General features: G+C 40.0%; 1 pseudogene; it reads left to right on the forward strand.

Annotated features, from left to right (window-relative positions):
* Positions 1-499: 499 nt before the first annotated feature.
* Positions 500-5,388, forward strand: LOC118713754 (annotated as a pseudogene).
* The last annotated feature ends 13,705 nt before the right edge of the window (positions 5,389-19,093 follow it).

Genomic DNA, 19,093 nt, shown 5'->3' on the forward strand with positions numbered 1-19,093 from the left:
CCCTGATAGAGGGCTTATAAGAAGCAGCTGATCAAAGATTCTCTTTTATCATTGATGTGTCTATTTCTCTAGCTCTCTCTTTCTTCCTTGCTCTGAAATTAATAAGAAAACATATTCACAAAAATAAATATAGTAAGTCATCATAGGATATCAAATGAGAAAGGACTCTCAGGTTCAGTTATCTGCTCTTTGTTTTCTTCTTCAGTTGTACAAACATTCCTCTTCCTTATTTGAGCTGTTATGATTTTTTTTTCTGCATGAATTCATCTTTCTACTGACCTATAATCTCCTATTCTTGGAGATTTGTCTTACCATTGAAAACTGGTGTGGGGAAGGGGAATTGAGAAGTTACTATGGTATCTAGCAAAACTTATTTATGATGGTTTAATTACTATATTTATTGATTTATTATTTATTTTATAAATTTATTTTATTGATTTAAAAGAGAGAAAGGAAAAGGGTGAAAGAGCTAGAAACACTTCTATAATAAAAGAGAATCATGGATGGGTTGTGTCCTACAAGCCCCTTACTGAGGACCAAGACAGCATGTCAGGTCTGTGGCCCAACCATGAATCAACTGTGACCATGGGAATCCTGCCCACAGAATATTGATTTTTTCTGAAAAATGAAACTTCTTCCTCTATATGCTTCCATAGATGACATGCAACATGTTGAAAATGTTTGAGATAATTTTCCCAGAATTAATTTTGGGATCATTGCTTAATTTACAATCCTATTCATTGGGTAAGAGGGCATGTACTTCGCCTCTTTCTAGGAAATGTGGGGCTTTGATGGATTTAGCATTTGTTTTTCATAAATTTTAAAAGGTGAGTTTTATTTAGATTTCATGTTTCAATTTTCCAGGAAAGTTAGATTACTTTCATTTCACCTATTTATAAAAATCATACCTAAATTCCCAAACATTTTAACATTTAGGGAAACAAATTACATGGTAGGGGAATCAGTGATTTGTTAAATTGTGATTAGTGCCAACAAAATACAGGTAACATGACACCTCAAACATAATTTTCTACAGCATCTATAAGATGGTGAATATAGTTAATAATACTATATTTGAAAGTTTCATTTACATTCTGTTAGGATGAAAGAGGGCCAAATGATGTTTTTCTGTGTGTTGTAAACCAATCAGCCATCTTACTACTATCTGTAATCTATTTAGGCCAAGCTGGTTACTTCCTTTTGAAGACATAATCCAATGTAAGCAAATGGGTGTGGCCTTACCTGGGTGGGATCATATAAAAGGCACATCTGTGCAGAGGCCACTTCACTTCTTCCCCAGGGTAGACTGACTGAAGTTAGAGCTGCCAGTTGAGCACAGAGATTTCCTATTGGCACCAATAGCGACAGAACTTCCACAGGTGATCATTCTTAGGACACACTGGTGAGTATAGAATTTAGAGTAAATTTCTTTTTGTTTTCCTTTGGAATAAATATCTTCATGCCTTCTTTCTCTTATTACAAATATTTCAATTTACCTGTTGGAGTGCTTTCAAGTTCTCTAAGTAGACAAATAGATTTCCTTGATAATTGAAATGAAATCAATATCTATGATTAGAGCAATTTTAATATATGGATATTTGTTGTGTAAGCTATCTGATTAGTTTTTATTTTAGTTCCATATTGCTACTAGATGTTTTAGTTCTCAAAAAACATTTCTCTAATTTTATGCAATTATGAAAATCATAAACCACCTAAAATATTCAACATAATATATGTACTGTATGTTAGTGTCTTCATACATCTTAACCTAAAAAGTAAATGTGTTCAATTAGTTAGAAAAACCGTGCATAAGTCCTGTTTGCTATATATTTGTTTAAGGCTCATGTGGTCAGTTTCTGATTTTTTTACCTTATCAGGCACATTTTTATATTTAAGTACATTTTTATTGATTTCAGAGAAGAGAGAGGGAGAGAGAAATAGAAAGATCAATGATGAGACAGATACATTTGTTGGCTGCCTCCTGCATGCCCACCACTGGGAATCAAGCCCACAACCCAATCATGTGTTCTGACCTTTTAGTTCCAAGGTTAATGCTCATCCACTGAGCCATGCGGGCCTGGCTAATTAGTGTTCCAAAGGGAAAGGGGGAAATAATCCCAGTGGGGAAAAGAACCAACCAATCAAAACCAGCAAGCGAAAACCAAACCAAATCTATTAGGCCCTTTTGGTCCTGAACCTTATTCCTGTAGGCTTCCTGAGCAGGAATGAGAAATTTAAACAGCCATCCCAGAGATGAGAGGATTTAAAGTTCTAGACCAGAGGGAAAGACTAAAATAGCAACGAAGGGAAGGACCTATATTCAAATACAGTACCATTCAAAATAAAGTCAGTTGTAGGAGCAGGAATGGAAATAGAATCTGGTTAAAAATCTATGCCAAGGATGTGAGAAGTAAATAGATTATTCCTGGAAATTCCAAAGGAAATTAATCTAATCAATGAAGTTACTATCTGTATTCCACACTATAGCAATCTAATTAGGGTGGAGATTCAGGGATCCCTTTATCACTGTGTCTCAAAAGCCGGATTCATTCTGTTTGCAGGCTTTTGAAGTTGGTTGGAAAACTCAGAAGGTTATAGCTGGTTTTGGATACAAGAACCCAGAGAAGTCAAAACTCCTGACCCAACTGTGTGAGTTTTCCTATGAGATCGATTATACAATCTTAAGGTGAGCACACCCTTGTAAGTATATGAGTTCTCACTTCTTTCCTTAATATATATAAATAAATGCATATATAGTAATTTAATTTGTCTGTAGGCTTAAGATTCTCTTAAGAAAACACAATTTGGCCGAAACAGATTTGGCTCAGGGGATCAGGGGTCCTCAAACTTTTTAAAGTGGGGGCCAGATCACGGTCCCTCAGAGAGCTGGAGGGCCGGACTATATGAACTACTAATTCCTACTGTAACACCTCGGCTGCGCTCACTGCCCAAAAAACCTGGCGGGCCGGATCAGACTCCTCTTCGGGCCGCATGTGGCCCGCGGGCCATAGTTTGAAGACGCCTGATAGATCATCTGCCTGCGGACTGAAGAGTCCCGGGTTCGATTCTGGTCAAGAGCATGTACCTTGGTTGTGGGCACATTCCCACTGGATGGTGTGCAAGAGGCAGCTGGTCGATGTTTCTCTCTCAACGATGTTTCTAACTTTCTATCCCTCTCCCTTCCTCTCTGTAAAAAATCAATAGAATATATTTAAAAAAAGAAAGAAAGAAAGAAAAGAAAAAGAAAAAGAAAACACAATTTGGCTAGTTAACAATAATTATGTAATTACTTTTAGTTTATTCTTGAGTTAGAGAATTTTAACCTGTTATTGTTTAGACATTTACACGATTATTTTTTAAGTTATGTTCCTTGAGCATACAAATTGTGATATCTAGAAGAAAAGTTCTATATTTCAGGTATGAAACCTAAAGTTTAATTGTAAAACCTTGTTGTAACACAATAAAAGTGACAGATGCTTAAGGATGAAGAAAAGTTAACTGAATAAAATTGTAAATATTTCATAATTCTTATTCACTCCTTGACATTTGAGAAGAGAACCAATATGATTCATTAGAAATCATTCAATGCTCCTGCACTCCAGATAATCTATAAATTCGCCATTTACTCCAAGTTCAAGGTTCACTCATAGAAAAGGGCTCTAGGGGAATGTAAGTCTCCTCAGCCTGTTTCATTTTATGTAAAGTCTGTACCTTCTGTCACAGACCCCTGAGCTGCACGTAGAAGGTGACCACACTCAAGGCAGTAGAGAGCAACAGTCCTCTGCCTTTTCCACATTTCTCTTTTCATTTTAAATATTTTCTTCTTCCCAGGGCTTTTCTCTTACACTGAGCCTTGAGGAGCCAGTTGTTCCGTTGAACAAAGTCCTGGTGAGATTTGGCAAAAGGCAGGCTAGAATGAAAAGTGATGTGACTATTTTGAAAAGTGCAAATATAGCCTACAGAAGGTAAACATAAATTTAGCTTCCGAGGTAAGCACTTTTTTATTTATTTTGTTAAGGCCATTTAATTGTATGAGGGGCATATCCCAAGTGAGGTTTGATTTTTCTCATTCACTCTCCGATTTCTCCTCAGAGATACAGAACACGCACCGCAAAACTTCCAAGATAGCTCACCTGCTAACTCTTCAGCGTGAAGACTTTTAAGGTTTTGCTGTGGTGTTTGCATAACCCACACCTTGTAAGTGGCCCAAAGTCCTAGAAATGGCATCGAATAAAGGCCGAGACCAATGGCCTGAGGAAGACATTGTGAAGTTACTGGACCGCCTGAAGAAGAATCTGCCATCCAATGACAAACGCACATTCAAAACAACCCAGTCACGTATGGACTGGCGAAAAGTAGCTTTTAAAGGTTATTCTGGAGAAATGTGCAAACTCAAGTGGTTAGACATTTCTAGGAAGATAAGAAAGTATCGGACTTTGACAGAATTAGTCCGGGAAGCTAAGAAACATGTTAAAAATTCCAAAAAAAGCAAAAAACTCAAGAAATATCCAGACATGCCCAAGAAGCCCCTGGGTCCTTACATTCGCTTCTTCATGGAGAATCGGCTTGAGTATTCCCAAATGCACCCCAAACTCAGGAATCATGAACTGACTAAGGTCATGTCTAAGAAATACAAGGAGCTCCCAGAGGCGATGAAGCTGAAATATACTAAAGATTTTCTGAAGGAGAAACAGGAGTTTCAAGAGAAACTGGCTCAGTTCAGGAAAGACCACTCTGAGCCTGAGCAGAACTCTGAGAGCCCAAGCAGAGACCTCAAGAAGTTTCAGAGAAATAGGAAAAAAGTGAAGTCTTCCCCCAAAACCTATTTTTCTAAGTTTAAATTTCGTGGAGAGCCTGAGAAGCCCCCCATGAATGCATACCACAAGTTCCACCAGGATGTGTGGTCCAGTGAGGAGCTGCAAGGCCTGCCCCCGATGCAGCGCATGGTGGAGATTTGCAGACTCTGGCAGCGTGTCCCAGTGGACCAGAGGGAGCATTATAAGCAGCAGACTGAGAAGCTGCAGAAACAGTACAAGGTGGACCTGAAGCACTGGCTCAAAAGTCTGTCTCCTGAAGAGTATGCTGCCTAGAGAGAGAAGCGCTGGGAAGCGTAAGATAAAAATGCGTAGAGGCCCAGACCCCAAGATCATCAAGACAGAAGTGCAGTCTCCATCAGCAAGGACTCTGCAAGAAGGGCTTGCACGGAACCAGGGGCTGGCTCCCAGGATGGCATCTTCAGAGACATATGGGGACCATTCTCGTGCCTCACGGGGTTCTAAAGAAAAGAAGGAGCATGAGGCAAAGGCAGAAAGCAGCTCCTCAGACTCCAGCAGTAGCAATGAAGACGACAGCAGCTGCCAGCTCATCTTCCTCAGGGGACGCCTCTGACTCAGACTCCAACTGAGCTTTGTTCATTCCTAGACGGTGCGACAGAGAACTTCCCAACTGAGGTCTTTGGCATCTGGGTAAACTGAAGGGCTCTTCCCCCTGTCCCTTTTTATTGCTTTGCTTATTCCTTTCTCCCACTCCTCCTCAGTACAGAGTAGCACAGGTTGGGAAGCAGGGAATTGGGACAGTACTCTCAATATCAGGTCCACACACCTGGGAAGAGAGGTTCCTGCTGGGAGAAGAAAAATATGTCGACCCATTACTGGGTCCCCCTACACCATCAGCACCCCTCCCCCTAGGAGCCCTCAGTAATGAATGAACTTGAACAGACAGTGAGGTGATTGTGCAACTGTGAGGAGCACACTACACTAGAATGCATATTACTGAAGGAAGAAGTCTTGCTTTCCTCATTTTCTGTCTTCCAGAGGTCATCTGGGGCGACCATGAGCCTGTGACTCCTATATTCTCTGCAAGAGCTGTAGCTCTGGGCTCTTACACTGCATCTGGTGTGAGAAAGGAGTTGGCCATTCTTAATGTGAGAGTGGGCAGCATCCTGTAGCAGGCAATATTTATACATGCATATTTCATGCTGACATTTCTATGAGACTTTCTTACTAATTTTAAATAAAATTATATTTCCTAAGCTTGCCTTTTCATTTGAAAAAGGGCCTGCATGAAATAAATGTTTTATAACTTGGGATATTGCTGCTCCAAGTAGTGTCTGCATTTGTTCTTGGCAAAACCTAAATTCCTTCCTGTTGCTCCAGGTTCAAGTGAATCTTCTATTTAGCTTTCAGGGTTGATGGATGGGTGAGTGGATGTATGAATGAAGGGATAGATAGATAGATAGATAGATAGATAGATAGATAGACAGATAGATAACAGATAGATACCTGATAGCCCTGGCTGCTCTCCTCAGTTGGAGGTGAGCAGGCTAACAAGGGGGGCAATGGTGGTGAGCTGGATGGCAGAGGTGACAGTTATGAGTGATCAGTGTCTGCACTCCAAAGGGTCTTGAGTTCAATTCCTGATCATGAGAACCTACCTGGGTTGCAGTTTGATCCCTTCCCCAAGATGATGTGTGCTTGAGAGTCACCCAACTGATTTGTCTTTCACATAGTTTTTCTCTCTCAAAAAATCAATGCAAAAAAATATTCTTGAGTGAGGAATAACAACCAAATAAGGTATATGGATAGATACATAGATAGATACATAGAAAGATACAGACAGGTAAATATGCACTATTCTATTTTACTGGTCTGCCTGTGAATTATTGTCACAGTACCACATTGCTTTGATTATTTGGTTTACTGATATGTTTGAAAATCTATTTAACGTGAGATAAATTAGGTTCTTTCTCCCTGTACTAGTATATTTCTGGCTATTTCCATTTTGTGTTCTCATAAATATAAGCATGATAAAAATAATTGTATCATTTTCATATGAAAGCCATTAAGGTTTGAACAGTTAGATAATTACATATCTTAGTGAATTATTATTCAGTATTTTAATAAATAAAGGATACATTCTAGAAAATAATGGCAGCTTTAACATATTTATACCTCTAATTCTTTCTCTTTCTAAAAGTGCTGGAATACTCAGAACAATGTTAAGTAATAGCAGTCATATGTGCCTGTCTTATTTCTGACTTTCAAACTTATATTTAAAGGATTTGCAATTATTGAAATTATGCTGATCAATATTACATTTAAAATAAACTATATAACCTGTTCAGAAAATGCATATGTATCTATATTATAGTTTTCACTGAATAATGTGTATTTCTATTTAACATATCACTTTTATCATGGATCAATAATATTATCCTTATAAACATTTGTATCAGGAATTGGGTTATTGTATGACCTAATATTAAATACTCATCATATTCCAGAAATAAACCTGCTTTTTTATTCCATATTGAAAAGATGACTAAAGGTTAGGCAGACTTTCCAGCCATTCCTTTGCTGGGAATGTGACATTTACACAAAGCTTCTGGGTATATTCACTACATTCACTAACTCTTTTCCATAAAGTAGGTTTGAATTGTTGTCCCCACAGTAATGAAACCTGCCTGGGGGCAGCAGGCTGAGGGAAACTAGAAACATCTTCTATAATAATAAAAGGGGAATATGCTATTTAGACTGCCAGACCTTCCAGATGAATTTCTGGACAAAAAAAATAAAATAAAAATGGCGGGGTTAGGGAAGAGATAGTAAGAGGCAATCAGGCCAGGAAAGGAGGGCAGTTGGGGATGACCAGGCCTGTGTGGGGCACAGTCGGGTTGAATAGCCAGTGGCAGGAGGTGAATGTCCCACATTTGGGCTCGTTTGTAGTGAATTTCTTTCACATCTCATGTGGTTCAGGGTTCAGATTCAGAGTTTGGGCTCTGAAGGAGGCCACACATAAATGAAAGAGATTAGAAAAGATTAATTTGGGGATATTGAGGGCCAGGTGGGAGCCTACCTCTTAAGACTATGGGATCCACACATAGCTTTAGGCAGGCAATTCCAATAATAGCCAATCAGCAAGGATTTACATAAGATTAAAAGGTGGAGGTTGCTTTAGCTATCATTGTCTCAACTAGACAGTGGGAGGTTGGCTCTGACCTTTCAGAGCTTCAAGGTTGACCAGCCTTCTGGGTTCCTTGTCTTCACTTCTCTGCTTGTGAAGTCAATAGGTGGCTTCCAACAGGGGGGTAGCTGGAGGTGAGCAGGATGGCAAGTAGAGGCTGTTAAGGATTAGCAGGCCAACGGGGGGTGGCTGTTGGAGGTGAGCAATCAGGGATGGGGGCAGCTGGGGCAAAAAGGCTGGTTGTGGGGCAGTGGAAGTGAATAGGCCAGCAGGGGGCAGTTAGGGACAAGCAGGCTGGAAAGGGGGACCATTGAGGGTGAATAGGACAGTGGGGGGTGGGGCAGTTAGGGATGAGCATGCCAGCAAGGGGGGCAATTGGGAGTGAGCTGAATCATAGGAGTGGCAGCTGAGAGAGAGCAGGCCTGCAGGAGGGTGCAGTTCGGAGTGATCAGACCAGAAGCAGGTGCAGTTGGGGGCGATCAGGCTTGCAGGCAGAGTGGTTAGGAGCAATCAGGCAGGCAGGCAGGCAGGTGAGCAGTTAGGAGCCAGAGGTTCTGGGTCATGAGAGGGATGTCTTCTAGTTTAGGCATAATCCCTATGTGCCTAAACCAGCAGTTGGATATCCACTGAGTGGTCACAGATTGGAGAGGGTAAGGCCTAGCTAGGGGACACCCCAGCCCCCCCCCCCCCCCCCCATGTACAAATTCCATACACTGGGCCACTATTATTACAATAGACCTGAGGGATTTTTCCCTCTCTCTTTCCTAGAAAATGAAAAGAAAATGTATTTATGGGAAAGGATCCAGGGAAAGAAATCACTTAGAACAGTTCCAGATACCTAGCCTTGGCTCCTTAGTACCTAGTCTTTTTCACTTTCCATAAAATTGGAGAGAAAGTGAATGTTAACTGTCAGGAAACCATCTGAGGGCCATGATGTGCATGGTGTCTGACAGTCCAGAGGAAGGTGGCTATCCCTTGGGCTGTGATGCTTGAACTGAGTCACAAGGAGCTAGCAAGATCAGGAGGGAAAATGGGGTTGTAGAGTGATTTGGCTCATGCACTTATCCACGTATTGATTGGCTCTCATTTATCAGGCATTCCTTTTCTTCAAGGACCATGAACCCTGGTTTCCTGAATGGGTCTCTTACTCTGCTCTGCTGCTTTCCCATGTTCTCATTTTAGTCTGGCATGACCTCATTTTACATCTATATCGCCTCTGAAATTCAGTTCACAACATAAAGATCTCATGGGCATCTTCAGTACAATTTTCCTCTGAAACAGCATTCTCTGTGTCAGAACCAGAAATCATCCCAAATCCAAAACCTGCTCCTTCCTTGATCATCCTCTCCGCATTGATCCCATCCATCACTACTTGCCCCAATACTTTTCGTTGTACCTTCAGTGATGTTCCCTCCTCATCTCCACAAGGCGACCCACCCTCTCCACACACAAGCAGAAATGGAAATGTGAGTCTCAGGAGGGGTTTCATAGGGCCTGCCAAGCTCTAAGAGAAATTTCCTAAGTTATCCTGGCTAGTTAAATTTGCTTTAGGCTTTGCTTGGTGCTAAACACAGAATGAGTTCATAAAGAGTGAATGAAAAAGTATAATTCTACAGTTGATGATTATAAATTTGTAAACAATTAAAAGACAAAAGGGAAGCTGGAACCAGTTTGGCTCAATGGATAGAGCGTCGGCTTGGGGACTGAAGGGTCCCGGGTTCGATTCCGGTCAAGGGCATGTACCTTGGTTATGGGCATATCCCCAGTAGGGGGTGTGCAAGAGGCAGATGATCGATGACTCTCTCTCATTGATGTTTCGAACTCTATCTCTCTCCCTTCCACTCTGTACAAAAAAAAATCAATAAAATACATTTTTTTTAAAAAGGGAAATATTTTTAATTAACCTTAGTCTAGAGCAGTTGTAGGTTAATAGCAAATTGCATGGCAAGTACAAAGTTTTCCCATATACCTACTCTTCCCACTCATGCATAACCTCCCCTATTGTCAACATCTCCCACCAGCATGGCATGTATGTGTGTTACAGCCAGTGAACACACATTGACATAACATTATCACCCAAAGTCCATGTATTCAAGGTTGGTGTAGAAAAATATTTTTTCAAAGTAACCTAGATTTTTATTTCAACTCATTACATTACTGTCACTTATTTTTTCCTTTTATCCAATTTATTGGGGTCACAGTTGTTAATAAAATTATACAGGTTTCAAATGTACAATTCCACAACAAATATTATCTGTATACTGAATTGTATGTTCAGAATTCTATAGGAAAAAATTTTGTGAAAAATATTTTTATTTATCACGTCAAGACTTTGAATGTTGTATCTTATCTATATACATAAAGCAGTCACTAATTTTTTTTTTGTTTCTTCTTATTAAAATTAATATTAAAGCAGATTTTTATTAAAAGAACAGAAGCAATCTAGCACATTATCTAGCTTTCAAAGAAAGACTAATACTCTTATGGTCTGTAGATTTCTTTCTTTTCAGTTTCAGTGGGAGGCTAATTGTAAACACATGCATTTATTCTCAAAATCCCTGGAAATTTTTCAATTTCCTAGGAATGACATGGTATGCTTATTTGGAAAATTCTTTAGCAGATGTGTCATTTGTCTTCCCTTTTGACATTAAATTTACAAAACTAGGTTTAAGACATGTTTCATTCTACTTCAAATCAGCAGATCCCAGAACTCATTTTTTGCCACGAGGTGGCGGTACAGCTTATAACCTAGGCTAGATGGTGAGATTCATATAGTCAATTAGGGCTCTGCTTGTGAATTGACAGAATGCATTTTTTAATTCATTCAGCACCTCCTGTTTGGGAAGCCACATCTCCTTGCATAGGATACAGAGATGAACGATATAGTCTCTAACTTCATTACACTCCCAGTCTAGAGGCAAAGACTGACTAATGTAATCAGTAAGAAGAAGCATTGTTTGGTCACAAAAAATACAAACACTGGAGTTGGACAAATAGACATTAAAAGTCTGAAGTTGCTATTATAGTAAGAATACATTGGTTAAAATCATTTCCTCTTTATCATCTCTTTCCCCATCTACTACTATACATTCATAAACTGGTAATAAAATTACAGTGAGGCCTGATAACAGTAGAGAGTAGCTTCATGTTTGTACAATGCTTGGCTCACAGTAGATTTATAGATAAAATGTTAGGTTGATTCTTTTGGAGCTGCTATAGCAAAATATCATAGACTGGGTAGCCTATAAACAACAGAAATTTAGCTTTCACTCTTCTAGAGGCTGGAAGTCTCATTTCCTGCCTCTGTGTCATGTGTGAAAATTAATATCCTGTTAATTTAAGAATGTTTTTAACCACAATTTGATTATAATTTAATGTATAGGGTATGCTTTTGTAATTAGTTCACTTATTTTGGACAAATTTTACAACATGTGGAAAAAAACACTGTAGTGATTTCACCACTAAAAAATATTACGTCTACAACTCTAGTCTACATACTTAAATCCAAGTGGCACCATTCTTAAACAGTTGTACCAGGAATGATGAGCAAAAGGTCACACTGCATTCCATGCTGCATTAATGGGTTCTATTGTCACTGGCTGGATTTCTAGCAGTTTCAAAGTGGCTGACCCATTTTCCACATGCACGTAGCCATCCCCCATCCGTGAGCATTTGTTTCTCCTGGTGACTGGTGAATACATGCCTTTGAGAGCTATTCACTATAAATTTAAAATTACACTCTCTCACAATATTTTTCTGTCTCTATCTCTCATCCCACCCCCATCTGTCCCTCTTCCACTCTAATAAAATAAGAAAATACTCAAAATCTTCTTTTAAAAATATTAAGAGGCAAAGGAACAGGGATCAAATGGCCCAATATCTCAACAGCAATCCTCCAGGCTGGAAAACAGGCATGAATTCAAATTTCTGAGGGTACAGAATTTTCAAGCAAAAGTCAATGCCTAGCCAAGTTATGAAAGAACTGTGTGTGGCATAGATAATGTTTTCAGACATGCATGGTCTTTGGCTTTCATATGCCTTTTTCACAAAGTTCCGAAAAGAACAAGAGAGAGAAGAAAACAAAACCCAGAAAACAGAAGTTGTAATGGAGGGGATAAATGAAAGTACCCTCAGATTTCTCTGTGAAGGAAAATTTCATAGGCAAGATCTGTGCCCCAGGCAGAGAGAACCACAGAACCCAGAGGAGCCAGGGAACAGGCCCTGAGGGGATAATGAGCTCTGCCACATCACCTGATGTGTTTGAATAGATGAAGAGTGTGAGGTAAATTGCTTATGAGTACCTGAAGGAAATCAATAAAAGTGTTCTAATTCACAAGTATAGTGCATCTATAGACTGATAAAATGGGATGAGGGTTAAGTGTTTGAAGGCTGAGAGAAGAAGCCACATGAGAAAATTCAAAGCCTATCTTCCCTGGTAAGAGGTAAATGGGTAATGCATAAAACTGATCAGGTGAAAGCAGTTTAATCTGCTTAACAGAATCAAAGGTGGGTCAAGCATATAAGTGGAATAGGGAACCCACATTTTTCTTTTCTTTTTGCATGGCACACTTTTCAAATTTTATTGTACTTTTTACATGACCATTGAATGCTGCTGGGCTCTGTGTCCACAGCTTTGGATTGTGGGGCCAGGAAGAGTGAAGCTGTGATGAAAGCCCAAGGAAACCAGCAAATGATGACCTAGTTGCAAAAACACCTTCAGGACTGGAACTGGCCTTGTTTGCTCTCAGCCACTGGTCCTTGACTGACTGTCCATGGGTCACAGGCAGGAGGCCTGGCTGGTGGCTGCAGCTCACATCCACAGTCCAGGGAGAAACAGTGGATCATACAAGCCCAGTGGCACAATTTCAGGTCTTTAAACCACTTCTCTACACCGCCTCCTGCATGTGTCCCTCACGCAAGGGACCTACTGTTTTTCATTATCAATTGTTCCAGTAATATGTGATATTTTATCAAGTATACACCTGTTACTTTCACAAAAGGAAAAGCTATGAAATTGTCCTTATCATGACCAGCATCGACAATAAAACACTAAGACTTGGATTATGCCATTTATTATTTTAACTTTCATGTTTACTGATTGGAGATGTAGTCAAGTAAAAATTCAAATGTTTGCAGGTCTTGATATGAGACTGGTTTTAAATGATGATGGGTTAAGAGGAATCAATGACATTCTCTACTTCAAGTTTAAGGACTGGATGAAAGAAATACCACAAGATGAAATGGGAAATATATTTAAAGGAGTACATCAAGTTAAGTGACAAGGCTCAGAGCACCAGATGCAGGAACTGTCCTCAGTAGAAGCACTAGCTCAACTATACTTTCTCCTTTAAATTCCTCTCCTTCTCTAGAGCTTTAGTCACTTTTCTTGATTAAGAATGATTTATTGCCAGGACCGGTTTGGCTCAGTGGATAGAGCGTCGGCCTGCGGACTGAAAGGTCCTGGGTTCGATTCCGGGCAAGGGCATGTACCTTGGGTACACTGGGGGGTGTGCAGGAGGCAGCTGATCAATGATCTCTCTCATTGATGTTTCTAACTCTCTATCCCTCTCTCTTCATCTCTGTGAAAAATCAATAAAATATATTTAAAAAAAAAAAGAATGATTTATTTACTTAAAACATATACTAAATGATCCTGAAGTACTTATGACAGACTTACCCAATTTTTACTAAACTGCATTTTTGCCTAAAGTAATTTTGAGTCTTTGGAGAATCACCTCAAAATCACTACCAGATCCCAAGATGCTGATCCTGGTACAGGTAGAATTCAGGAGAGGAAACCAGAACAACCCATACCATCCTTCCCAAGTTTCTTCTGCAGAAGCAGGGCCTAGAACAATAGGGCTCTAGATAGGGGTTTCCTCTTGAACTTTGTCTGGTTCTCACTCCAGGGCACATAAATGCCTTCATAACCTGGGAACCTGGCTGGTAAGTATCTGGGAGCTCTCTGGATTGGGCCTCGGAAACATCTATCAACTGCCTCTTGCACACCCCACTGGGAATGTACCCACAACCAAGGTATATGCCCTTGATTGGAATTGAACCTAGGACCACCTGGTGTGCAGGCCGATGCTTTATCCAATGAACCAAACCGCTTTTGGCCAGGGTTCTAAATATTACCGGAAAATGGTGAAGAAATTATCAAAAGAATGTTCTATTTAATAACATAAATGTAACATACTCATACCTCTAGATTCCAGGATTGCCTAACTTGTCCCAAGTCTAATCCCCTCCTCCAGAAAGGTAATCATATGCTGGAGATTAATATGCCCCGATTATAATTTCTTTAAATTAATATGTATAAAATCACATAGTATATACCTTTCAGTGTGTACTTTCTTTTCTTGAAAAGTATGTTAGTGAGCCCGGCTAGAGTGACTTAATAGTTGAGTGTCAACCTCTACAGCAGGAGGTTACAGTACAATTCCCAGTCATGGCACATCCCAAGGTTGCAGGTTTGATCTCCAGTCAGAGGCATGTAGGAGTATGAGGCAGCCAATAAATGATTCTCTCATTATTGATGCTTCAATCACTCTCTCCATCTCCTTTCCTCTATGAAATCAATAACAATATACTTAAAATTAAAGAATTAAAGAAAAAGTATTTGGCAAGGTCTATGCACTCCCTTGTGTGTAGCACTTGCTTTTACTATTTTGTCTCAGGGTATTTCACTCTAGGATTATACCACCACTTGGTCATTCTACTGGAGAAATGTCTAATTGGGCATTCAGCCCATTTTTGTTGGATTGTTTCTCTTCCTTTTGTTGACTTGTATGAGTACTAATTTAAAATATATATTTTATTGATTTTTTACAGAGATGAAGAGAGGGGGATAGAGAGTTAGAAACATCCATGAAAGAGAATCATCCATCAGCTGCCTCTTGCACACCTCCAACTGGGGATGTGCCTGCAACCCAGGTACGTGCCCTTGACTGAAATCGAACCAGGGACCTTTTAGTCCACAGGCTCATTCCACTGAGCCAAACCGATTTTGACTGTATGAGTACTTTTTATAATTTGGATATTAACCCCATATCAGAGGTAACCTTGGCAAATATTTTCTGTCATACAATTGGTTTCATTTTCATTTTGATGGTGAATGTTTTGCTGTGCAGAAGCTTTTTATTTTGACCTAGTTCCATTTGTCTATTTTCTCCTTAGTTTCCATTGTTCAATATTTAAGATTTTGAAACAGCCCAAGTGGCCATCTGTAGGCAAATGGATTTTAAAAAAGCTGTGGGATATTTATACAGTGGAATACTATGTAGCTGTAAAAGGGGATCTCTTAAACTTTGGGGCAGCAGGGATGGAGCAGAAGAATATTATGCTACATGAAATCAGCCTTCTTCTTGTATTTAAATTTATTTTAGACACACCTGTATTATTAAATTTCCTGATGAGATTTTAGAAATAGAGCAAAATACAGAGAACATCTTCTATGACATACATCATGCATGATGATTTTTCCCAAATGAGTAAAGTACAAACTAATACTTAAGTTTTGAATGTTAACATCATCCAATCTAATAATAGTAATATGCAAATGGGGTGTCACTCCAACACATAAGATGGCTGACCTTATGTGGTCAAAGATGGCTACCCCTATGTGGAAACAAGATGGCTGCCACAAGATGGCCAGCATAAGAGAGCTGTTGGAGGAGACCAGGCCTGCAATGTAGGACAATTTGGAGGGAGCCAGGCCTGCAGGGGAGGGCAGTTGGAAGGACCAGCCCTATAGGGGAAGATAGGTGAGGGGAACCAGGCCATCAGGGGAGGGCAGTTGGGGGTGACTGAGCTAGCAGGGGAGGGCAGTTTGTGATGACCAGGCCTGCAGTTGAGGGTAGTTAAGGGCAAATAGGCCTGCAGAGAAGGGTAGTTGGGGGAAACCAGGCCTGCAAGGGAAGGCAGTTGGGATGAGAGGCTGGCCAGGGAGGGCAGTTTCATCATCCTGCAAAATAAATTCTGTTGGCCTTGTGCCTTCCTGTCCTGCTGTTACATAGTACTGCCCCTTATAGGAATTGTCCAATCCTCACTTGCACTATTATTTCCTTTATTACTAATTTTGTCATACAGTATTTTAACACTCTATAAGCCAGGCCCAGCAATCTCATTCCTACTTCAAATAATAAATATAGCAACTAGCCTGGCTGGTGAGGTTGAATTATTGAGTCTCCACCCATGAACCAGATAGACTTGGTTTGAATCTTGGTCAGGGCACATGCCAGAGTTGCAGCTAGATTCCCTTCTGGCCGTGTTCCCCAAACTCATTAGTCAACAGAGTCAAATATCAAAAGTACAGAGATTGAAATTTCTTTTGAGAGCCAATTTTTTAAAAGTAAACTTCTAATGCCAGTTCTTCAAAATAGACTTGCCCAGGCCGTGGTATTTTGTGCAAGAGCCACACTCAAGAGCCAAAGAGCCGCATGTGGCTTTTGAGCCACAGTTTGCTGATCATGGCCTTATGGGGCTTACAGCAGGCAGCCAATTAATCATTATCTGTCATTATTGACCTCTCTCTCTTTTTCTTCTCTTCCTCTCTGAAATCAATTAAAAAACCCACATATTGCTGAAACCAGTTTGGCTCAGTGGATAGAGCTTTGGTCTGCTTACTGAAAGGTCCCAGGTTCAATTCTGGGCAAGGGTATGTACCTTGGTTGCAGGCACATCCCCAGTAGGGGGTGTGCAAGAGGCAGCTGATCTAGGATTCTCTCTCATGGATGTTTCTAACTCTCTATCCTTCTCTCTTCCTCTCTGTAAAAAATTAATAAAATATATTTTTTAAAAAGAAAAAAATATTCATCAAAATAAATAAATATAATAACTAAGTTATTTATAAGTAAGTTTTGCTAGGTACCATAGTAACTTCACAATTTCTCTCCACCGAATCCAATCTTCAAAGGTAAGGCAAAACCCCTGGAATCTGCAGATTATAGGAAAGTGAAAAATATAAATACATGCACACTGAAATAAAAAAAAAAAATTATAAGGGCTTAAAGAAGGAGGAGGGAATCTATGGTGTACAACTGAAGACGAAAACAAAGAACAGATGACTGAAACTGAGAATCCTTTCCCCTCAGCTTTCCGCAGAAAATGGCCCCAGGAAAACAATGACAAAAGAGGATTAAAGAGGCTGGAATCCCTGCTTTGGCTTACAATAAGGCTGACAATAAACAGGAAAGAGCTACTTCTCTGCCATGGGCAAGTTCTAAAACATTGGACTGTCCCTTCTGATGTTGCTCAGCCATTTAGTATTGGCCCTGGAAATAAGAGAGACAAAGAAACATTGATGAGAGACAAACACTGATTGTCTGCCTACTGCACATCTCCCACTGCGGATGGAGCCAACACCCTGGGCAAGTGCCCTCACCAGGCAGCCAAGCAGTGAGCTCTGGGGCACGGGAGATGCCTAACCACTGATCCACACTGGCTGATGGGATCATTTATATTTCCTTAATAAGTAAAATTCTTATACTTCACTGAAGAAATAGTAAAATAAAAGGAAAAAATGGCCTTTGCCTTTATTTTGAACAATTATGTGTCCCCAGAGACTGTAATTTACTTTGGAAGTTAAAGACTATTTTTAAAAATCATAACTGTACAAACTTATTAACATCATCTACTTTAAGTAGATTTTCGTATTTGTTGCAAAAGGTTTACAGTCAAGGTGACCTTCCCCTTTTCTTACAAAATCTCTTTATTCCCACAGCTGTCTTATTTAGTGAGAAATATGTCAGTGGTAGGTGCATCCAGGTTTAAAGAGCAAGTTTTGGCAGAGTCCTGTTAGGAATTATTCATTTAAAAATGTTATTTCTTTGTCATTTTCCCCCATTGAAGTGGGTTTCCATCATGTTACTGTGAGTCTTAAACCAAGTATTTAAAGGAGACCAAAGTGATTTTCAAAGTAGCTGCTTTGGGAGCAGGTAGCAGGCTGGATAGAGGTGGTGTCAAGGGAAAGCTTCACTTAAGGCCGTGGTCTGAAAACTGCAGCTTGTGAACCACATGAGGTTCTTTGGCCCCTTGAGTGTGGCTCTTCCACAAAATAAAACGGCCTGTGTGAGTCTATTTTGTAAAAGTGGTGATAGAAGACGTTTAAGTTTTAAAAATTTGGCTCTCAAAAGAAATTTCAATCATTGTACTGTTGATATTTGGCTCTGTTGATTAATGAGTCTTCAGACCACTGACTTAAGGAATTGTGCAGAGAGCACCCCAGATGGCTAATTTGACTGGTAATTTTTATAACATGTTAACAATATCTGTGATGTCAAGACCACAGCCAAAGTGATGGCAAGACAAAGCAGTGTTTTTTGTTTTTTCTTTTTCTCTTTATTTCAAAGAGGCATGAAGGGGGAGAGAGAAATAGAAACCTCCATGATGAGAGAGAATGATTGATTGGCTGCATCCTGCATAACTCCCACTAGGCATCAAGCCTGCAACCCAAGCATGTGCCTCCACCCAGAATGGAACCATGACCTCCTAATTCATAAGTTGAGGCTCAACCTCTGAGCTATGCTCCAAGCTCCAGAGAAGCAATTTTAGAGTAAGAGTGTACTATCTGTGATCTCAGGGCAAGAGTTTGATTTCTGGTCAGGGCACAGGTTTCAGGTTCCATCCCAGCCCAGGGTAAATGCCTGAGGCAACCTATCAATCTTACCCTCTCACGTAAATATTTCTCTCTCTCTCTCTCTCTCTCTCTCTCTCTCTCTCTCTCTCTCTCTCTCTCTCTCTCTCTCTCCCTCTCCCTCTTTCCCTCTCTCTCTATCCAGAATAAATAAAGATACTATTGGTTGAGGATTAAAAAAAAAAATAGTAGTGGCCAAGATATTTTTACATTAAAATATGAAAACAGCCCTGGCTGTGTGGGCACAGTGATTGGAGCACCAGCCCAGGATGTGATTCCCAGTAAAGGTCAAGCATGTTGATTGAGTGTTTGATGCCTTGCTCTGCTCTGGGCTTGTAAACAAGGCAACAAATCTTTGTCTCTCTCAATTTTATGTTTCTCTCTTTCCATCTCTCTCTTTCTCTCTCTCTCTGCCTATACCCTACCCTCCACTCTTTCAAAATCAATGGAAAAATATCCTCAGGTGAGAATTTAAAAAGTAATAATAATAATATT

The sequence above is a fragment of the Pipistrellus kuhlii genome, unplaced genomic scaffold, assembly GCF_014108245.1.
Source record: "Pipistrellus kuhlii isolate mPipKuh1 unplaced genomic scaffold, mPipKuh1.p scaffold_m20_p_9, whole genome shotgun sequence".
Taxonomy (NCBI): domain Eukaryota; kingdom Metazoa; phylum Chordata; class Mammalia; order Chiroptera; family Vespertilionidae; genus Pipistrellus; species Pipistrellus kuhlii.